Source organism: Diabrotica undecimpunctata, chromosome 4 (assembly GCF_040954645.1).
Source record: "Diabrotica undecimpunctata isolate CICGRU chromosome 4, icDiaUnde3, whole genome shotgun sequence".
NCBI lineage: Eukaryota > Metazoa > Arthropoda > Insecta > Coleoptera > Chrysomelidae > Diabrotica > Diabrotica undecimpunctata.
This window is the reverse complement of record NC_092806.1, coordinates 12,751,842-12,761,236: the sequence shown is the minus strand read 5'-3', so window position 1 is coordinate 12,761,236 and position 9,395 is coordinate 12,751,842.

Here is a 9,395-nt window from a genome sequence, read left to right as displayed (position 1 = left end):
TACATTTTTTACATAGATAAAAAGCAGCCAGAAAACTACAGAGGTATAAACCTGTTAAATACTACCCTAAAAGTTTAGCAGATGGACAACAGGGTTTTCGTAGTAAAAGAACGTGTACAGATGCAATATTCGTTATAAAGCAAATTACTGAGAAATCACTAGAGACCAGCATTTCTGTGTCTGATTGACTTTAAGAAAGCGTTTGACAGAATAAGACTCACAGATGAATTCCATCTTCTGTATAATAGAGAAGTTCTCCTAAATATTATAAAAACTATCGAATACATTGATCAAAACAACAAAATGGAAGTCAGAATAGATGTACAATTTACAGAACTTATAGAAATAGGCAGCGGAATAAGACAAGGGGACTTGTCAAATCAAGGAAACAAGGGAAATCATCAAAAGCGTTAACAAAGGAAGAGGATACAGAATGGGAAGCATCGAAATAAAATACTCTGTTACGCAGACGACGCAATATTGATAGCCCAATATGAAGATAGTCTGCAAAGACTCGTCCACAGATTTAACATAAGAGCAAAATAATTTAATATGACAATCTCATCTTAGAAAACTAAAACAATAGTAATCAGCAAAGAATCAACCAGATGTAAAATAGAAGTTAACGGCATCAGCATTGAACAAGTAATGGAAATAAAATACCTGGGAATTACACTGTCTAGCAATGGAGACCTGGACAAAGAATTGAGAGATCAAGTACAAAAAGTAAAAAGACTGGCAGGATGCCGTAATAACACTATATGGCGAAACAGATACATTAACACTGAGATGAAGTCTAGAATTTATAAAGACAGTGTAAGACCAATAATGACATATGCCTCAGAAGCAACACCCGACACAACCACAACAAAAAGGCTACTGAAAATGGCAGAAATGAGAATACTGAGTAGAATTACAGGAAATACGTTAAGAGATCAAAAGAGAAGTGAAGACATTAGAGGAAAATGTAACGTACAGGGTAAAAATGAACGAACACAAAATAGAGAAAAAGTAATGGAATAACCTCATAAGTAGTATGGGGGAGACCTGTGTTGTCAAAATAGCAACAGATAAGTCACCAATCGGCAGAAGTATCGCGCAAAAGATGGAGTGACAACCGTCCATAGAGGTATTAATCCGTCAATGAACATGCAGACTTGCTTATAAAGAGGAAGAAGAAGATTTTTTTATTAGATACCTATTCATGGTTAGTTTGTAGGTGATTTATCATTAGTGTTCTAATTGTTGGTTTACGTAACAACAATTGTATCTTTGGTTATTTGTTTTGAATTTTAAAGATACTTTGTATAAAAACTTATGGTCAGTGTTACAAGAAGAAAGAAGACTCAAAAGACGTTAGTTAGCAGACGAAAGGAGGATTTTCCATTAACGACGTAACTCAGTACGCCACTCGAGATAGACAATTTTATCTCAGGCGACCATTTTATCCTATAAAATTATGTTCATTTTGATTGTTAATAAAGGGAACATTAACAGTGGAATAAATCACGGTCCATATCGCTTCTGCTAAATACTATTCAATTTTAATCAAGGCTGTCTCGCTTGCTCAGCTCAAAATTTGATTTATTAAGTAGCATTATTTCAGCGTATTGTTGTGAATTTATTAAAAGGTTCAATATTTATAGCACTTACGAATTTAATTTATTTTTTTATTTATATTAATTTATTTAACGAACAATACATAATTTATATAGGCGAGCGTAACATTTAAATCACGAGCGCGTCTTCAAAATCAAATTTCCTCCTCAATTAAAGTTCCGTTGTTATATATGAAATCCTGATATTCGAGAACAGCGTCGATCTTGCATCGATGGAACCAGAAGCTCAGACCGGTCTGATTCACCATAATTTGGTTCTAGATCCTTCGCCGAAATTTCTACAACAAAACAGAATTAGTCATCATATTATATTTACAGTTAATTTAGGCCATGATATTTATCGTAACAGTATATTTAAACGTTAACTAAGAATTTATAAGTTGTTTTTTGCTTGATGGTAACAATCGTAACTGATATTCCGACTGCCACTCATTTTATTTTTTTAACCTTTAACTTAACATTTAACTAAAATTCCAGATGAAGTAAAATCACGATGAATCACGAAAGGATATAATTCAGGGAAATAAGTAAAAAGTACCCTGTTTGTGACACAGACTCCTCCAGGCTAACGACAGTTATTTTGAGTAGTATAGATCTCTATACTAAGAACCTATATGTTTCCTGCACTCGATTTTTTTGGCCTAAATTAGATATCAACAAATTAAGATTAAAAAACGGTCAATCTTTGCTTTTTCGTCTATCACCAAAAGATGAACAATTAAAAAAAAAAAATTGAGTGTAAGAAACTTATGAGTCATATAAAAACCTACAAAATGCCGTTTTTTAAATATCTCTATCCTTAGGTGTTGCTTAGAAAATTGCAAAATAAGTCATTAATTATTAATTTTTATAAATAACCTTTTTAAAAATGAACTTAGAATCTTTATATTACATAAAGGATTTAGTCTTGTGGTTAAAATTTGATCAAAACTTCAAAGCGATCGGTCAAATAGTTTAAAAGTTATTTTATTTGTTTATCAAAAATAATTTTTTTTGCAACAATATGTCAGAAAATAATAAACCTACAGTAATTCTATGAACAGCTTATGAAAGAAGAAGGTTTATTTTATCAATATTATAAAAAAAATAAGAAAAACGGTTTTAAATATTGCAAAATTACTTTGCAACAACATGTCGATTTTTTTGCTTATAAACGATTAGAATACCTTGTTAACTATTGCCTACAGGAAAATTTTTTTTTCATATTTGGAAAACTAGCATCTTTCATCATCATCATCAATGGCGCTACAACTCTTCGTGAGCCTTTGCCGCGTTTACTATTGCCTTCCATGTTTGTCGGTCCTGTGCCAGTATATAATAATTAAGGGACCCAATTAGCTTCATTTGAAAGCACATACTTTAAAGTTTTGTTTTAAATTCGAAAAAGATTGACTTCCAACTGAATCGCCCACAAAGCATCAAAATGTGGTCCTCAAAATCGGTCGCGTTTGAAACTCGCGGAAGCGATGGAGGGGAAAAGAGCTTTTAACCGTATCTCTGATTCTTGGTGGTTCTCTCTCTGTGATGGAAAATACCTCTTTCCTTGTCCAAGGAAAATACCTACTTTGCTTCTAGATGTAAATTTCCAGGTTGTAAAGGATGGTCACGAATAAAATGCGCTAAATGTTACATATACGTATGTTTAAATAAAAACAACAATTATTACAAATTATATTATCCTCAGTAGTTTTGTTGTAAATATTTTTAAGTCCACAAAGATTTTATACCGTCCACACACAATGTACATGTACATGTTGTATGTCGACAAGTATTTTAGTTCATATATTTCGTAAAGGTCACTTTGTATAAAATTCTAGTTGGGACCAAAAATTTGTAAAAAAATGATAATATACTATACATATATATATTGACAAGTACAAAATTGCAATCTAACATATTCATAATTTATGAAAGGGTTAAACTGAATGAATTAATAATTATAATTAATGATATACATATAATTAAAAAACAGAAACATTTAAAACATTTTTTAAATTGTTTTTTCGTTTCTCTGCAAATTTCATTCAGTTGATACCGTCCCTTTTGGGTTATTTAAATACGAATATACTGTTGTATGTATTAGTCACAGTCTAGACATTTTCGAGAGACTGGGATCTACAAGACATTCGAGAGTGGTACAAGTTTTTACCAACAGATGGCGAACCGATTGAGAAAATTTTTAAAAGAGGAGTTTTGCTTGGAAAAAATTGGGAAAAAATTGCTTAAAATATTTTATTTAATGATTACTGCTATAATATAATATAATTTTGAATTTAATATATGTTCTAATAATTCCTTCATGTTTGTTTTATATTCGGTCATACTAATGTTATGTTCATAACTAGTAGTTTTTGATTAGATCTTTGTTGTTAAACGCCTTATTCTTAAGCCCCAGTAACTCTTTCTAATTAACAATTAACTTACGTTAAATTTAAAATATAATACATAATATAATATAATTTAAAATATAATACATAAAATATAATACATAATCCTATTATTAGAATTTCATTTAGAACGTTTCATTTAGAAAATTTAATATATCAGTAGGTATACTGAATTTTAAATGTTTCATTATTAAAAAAATAGTATTTTATTAATTACTAGCGGAACAACTCGACATCGAGTTTTTTAAATGAAATTTTTATTTTGCGAGAAAAATATACAATATATACAATGACAGGAAGTAAAAATATTTTTATCAATAACTCGAAAACTATAAATGATAATTTCGTGAACTTACATTTTTGAACTCTACGTTGAATTCTCTATTGATTTGACTAATAAAAACGAAACCGGAAGTCGACCTCAAAACCGGAATGCAATTTTTAGTTCATCAAATGTCGACATGGATATCATTTAGCAGTTAATTTTGCATGCTGATCACGAATCTTGAGCTAGGACGACTTGGTCATCGGCAAAGTTCAGGGAGAACAGTACGTCATTTCCTATGGGGATTCCCATTCCCTGGCAGTGGTTTTTCCAATTTTGGAAGGTTGCTTCAATATGTAAATTAAACAGTAAGGGTGACATACTGTATCCGTGTTTTAGTCCGTTAGTTACTTTTATTGGCTCTGATAGTCTATTTCCGATTTTTAGGTAAGTAGTGTTATCCCTGTATACTTCTGTGATTATTCCTAAAAGGTATGGACTAATGTCGAGTTGTTGTAAAGCTTGCCACAATTTAAATCTTGGAACTGTATCATACGCCTTTTCTAGGTCGATGAAGGCTAGATGTACCAAGCGCTATTCTTTTTTCTATTAATTGTTGGAGTATAAACAAGTTATCAGTGCAAGATCAAAGATCAAAGATTCAAACGTCAATAAACTTATTTTAACCTTTAATTGTGGCTTATTCCCATTAAAATAGTAATTAGATCTCATCTCTGTCGTTGGCCCTCTTGGTGTTTTTCTTCTTCTTCTTTCTTTTTAATGACTGCTCGGATGTAATTGTAAACACTATTCCATCCCTCCGTATTTCCCGTCATCTTCACGATAATCTCTCTTACAGTCACAGGGTTCATATCTATTTCTTTATACATTATGTTGCTCTCCACTGTACATCTATTACACTCCAGCATTGTGTGAGTAACCATGTCGGAATATCCGCAGTATACGCATTTATCTGTATCTGTCTTTCTGAACCCATGAAGATACGCCCTAAAACAGACAATTTACCCAGTCCCTTAGGCTCGGGATCAGCATCTTGGTCCACTGGGCAACATCTTTCTTGTTGTTTCACTCTTCTTGCTATCTTTCCATTGATCTTTCCCTTTCTTCTTTTTTTTATAGCTGTTGTCAAATGCTCTCTTCTCTCATAGGGATGTCTCTTTTCTACTGCTAACACATGCAGAGTAACACAACCCGTGATAGTCCACAAGGCCAGATATAGTCCTGTAGGCGCATGCTACTCGCAACAGACTCGTTCTGTATACTTTTGTCATAAGCCTAATATTAGGTATCTATATCTAAATATAATGAAAAATATTATTAATTATTGTGTGTTTATACAATATTTATTGTGTTCTACATATTCAAAAGTGGTAATTTAATTATTCAATTAGTGTTTTGGATTTTTTGTATTGTGTGTGAAAGACAAGTTACATTTTTTTACTATTCTTTATATACTTTTTACTTTATATGCCCTGGAGGAGGGGATTTAAATCCCAAAATCCCCCCTAAGTGCGCCACAGCATTAGAGTAATTAATTCGATTAACCATTAAGTTTACTCTAAATGATAATAAGCATCCAAAGACATGTCGTATAGTGCGTAGAGAAGAAATTGTTGCTGATGTAGAGCGTAGCCTAGAGAAAGACCCGAATCAGTCTATCCGCCATCATGCACAGCAGTTAGATATGTGTCCATCCATTTCATGGAAGATTTTGCGCAAAGATCTTGGTTTGCGTGATTACAAAATCCAACTAGAGCAAGAATTAACGCTACACGATCACTTAGCAAGGCGTAGATTCTGTTAATGAGCCCAAAACGAGATTGCCGTTTTCCTGATTTTCATAAGCAAATTTTGCTTAGGGATGAAGCTCACTTTTGGTTGAATGGCTATGTCAACAAACAAAACTGCCGTATTTGGAGTAAAGATAATTCTCAAGTGTATGTTGAGACACCATTACTGAGAGAAAAACTGATTGTTTGGTGTGTTATGTCGGCTGATGGAATTATTGGGCCGTACTTCTTCATGAAAAATGCTGGCCAGAACTTTACAGTCAATGGTGACCGCTATAGGGCCATGGTTACTGACATTTTTATTTCTTATTTGAACAAACATGATGTGCAGGAGCTGTGGTTTCAACAAGACGGCGGAACATGTCACACAGCTCGTGCCATAATTGATTTATTGAAAGAAATTTTGGTAACCGCATAGTTTCACGTTTCGGACCCGTGAATGGCCAGACTATTTTCTGTGAGGATATGTAAAGTCGCTAGTCTACGCCGAAAAGCCTGAAACGATTGACCACTTGGAGAACAACATTCGCCGCGTTATTGCCTATACCTATACGGCCACACATGTTGGAAAAAGTCATCAAAAATTGGACCTCTAATACGCCATTGGTCATGCGCCAAAAATCATATTTAAATTATAATGTTAAAAGATTATCTTTTGAATAAAGTCAATTTCATGTCAATTTAAAAAATCATCTTTGTTTTATTCCATTTTAAAATTCTATACCTCTAAAAAAACACCCTTTACTAATTTTTATTAACTGTAACTATATTATATTGTAATAATTATAAAAAAATAATTTTTTTCATCTAAATTTTGATTTGGAAAATGTTCCAATTTGAAATCAAATACAATTCAAGTTTTTTTTTTCCACTGGACTATCCTATAAGCTTTTTCACTTTAATGGGTTAATTTGTAGATCTCAAAAGGAACTAATACGGTATTAGTAAGTAAATTGCGACTGATTTACACTTAAAGTCCTTGGTTGTAGTAATCTGATGTTTACTCGCTCTTGATGAAAATACAAAGGAACATAGGACGAGGAATTGGTCGTGCCATCACTTCATAATCTCTTCGCCTATCCTAGACAGGTGTTTGTGAAGGGTTGCAACTTAATTTTGTTTAATTTATTAGGAATAGCGGTTAAGAGTCTCGTTTACTGTTTCCCCAAAGCATTCCTCCAATTTATAAGAAATGTATACGATAGATACTATCTAGACTACCTAGATACTCGATATCTATTAGTTTGTGTGCTTTTAATTTTATAATTGTACTAGCGGACCCGACAGACTTCGTTCTGTCACATAGATTTGGAATATGGCAGTTTATTTCTTTAATTCTCCTGAACAGAACCGTCACCATGATGATAGGGCGGTGTGTGAGGGTCAGCTCAGACTCAGAATCAGAGAGCTTAAATCGCTTTATTGTAAATCAAGTAAATCATAATTATTAACAAAAATCTGTTTTATTTTTATTGCAGTGCTTTATGATATACAACGTTTTTTGTTTGATTACCTGGTGAATATACAGTTGACGACATCATCTTGGTTAGTAGCCGAATCAACTGATTTATATCCTTAATTCGCCTGTAATTTCTTTTTGAATTTTGAAATTTAATTCATTTACATCTATATTTAGCCAATATAGCCCGTTCGATCTACCAATCATGGTTTCTGTAATTTTGAGTAACATCTGGAAACACCTTTTGAAGTTAACCTCGAAGGTATTTTAAATTATTTATATAAACCAAATATACGTTTTGTAATATGTGGCGATTTTAATGTAGATACCAGACATATGACTAACGACCATGTTAATCTACTCAATGTTTTACTGAATTTTAATATTAATTTTAATCTTGTCAATTGGCCAACTAGGATCACGGATACCAGCGTTACAACGTTAGATAATGTATTTGTAAATTACTCGAACTCCGGTTTGTCATGTGTACTTGACAACACTGTATCAGATCACAGAACGGTTTTAGTGGAACTTGACTTTGAAACGGAATTGTCATACTTTATACAAAAAAGACAATTTGGTGAGGAATCAATAAATCACTTTATCGTTAACCTCATTAACGAAAACTGGAATAATGTTTATAGAATCTTAGACACTAATCTAGCATTTCAAGCTTTTATAAATATCTTTTTGTATCATTTTAATAATAGCTTTCCATTAACAAGGAAAAAAAATCAAAACAACTAAAAATAAATGGATTAATAGTGAAGTGCGAAAGTCTAGTTTTGAATTAAGAAATTTACACGCTTTATCAAGGGCAGTACCAATTCTTAGAGATTTTTATCAACAACAAAGGAAAAAACATAGAAAACTTTTGACCAAAACAAGAAAAGATTATTACCAGAAAATCATTACTTCGTCTGATAATCCCAATAAAATCACGTGGAAAATTGTCAATGATTTTTCAAAAAGTGCTAATAGCAATGCTAATACTTTTTTAATGTATGATGATAATAATATAATAACAGATCCCCAAGAGGTAGCATGCACTTTTAACACATTTTTTAAAAATGCACCCATTGATATCGTGTCGAAAATTTTAGGTAATACAGTAGACAAAGACAGTCAGTCAATTATTACAGATCATGAAAATTTCTTTCAATTGTACCTATTTACTGGGCAGTAACTGATCGAACTCCTGCAAAGTAAACTTAAAAACAAATCCTCTAGTGGTTTTGACGAAATACCTGCATTTTTGGTGAAAAAAGTTTTATCTTTTATAATCAATCCTTTAACTTATCTCACCAATTTGTCTTTTTGCAATGGGGATTTTCCTAATGACTTAAAGACAGGCAAAGTAGTTCCCATTTTTAAAAAAGGAGATCCAAAACTGGTCAGCAATTATAGGCCTATAACAATTCCCAGTATATTTTCAAAGGTATTTGAGTATGGATATTTAAAGAGATTAAATGGTTATCTAAAAAACAATAATATCATAACTATAAATCAACATGGATTTCAAGAAAATAAATCTACTAATACGGCAGTCCATGCATTTTATGCTCATTTAACCAGTTTGATTGATGCAGGCGAATGTCCTATTGGAATATTTTGTGATCTTAGTAGGACATTTGACTGTGTCAACCATGAAATATTATTTAAAAAACTAAAACAGATAGGTATTACAGGAAACTCTTTACAGTGGATTATGTCATTTCTAAACAATAGACAACAATATGTGAGCCTGCAGACGAGGATCGAGGATTGTGTGACCAGTTGTAGCTCTAGACTTGTTACTACAAACATGAGTGTTCCCCAAGGATCTATAATAGGAACAATTTTCTTTGTAGTCTA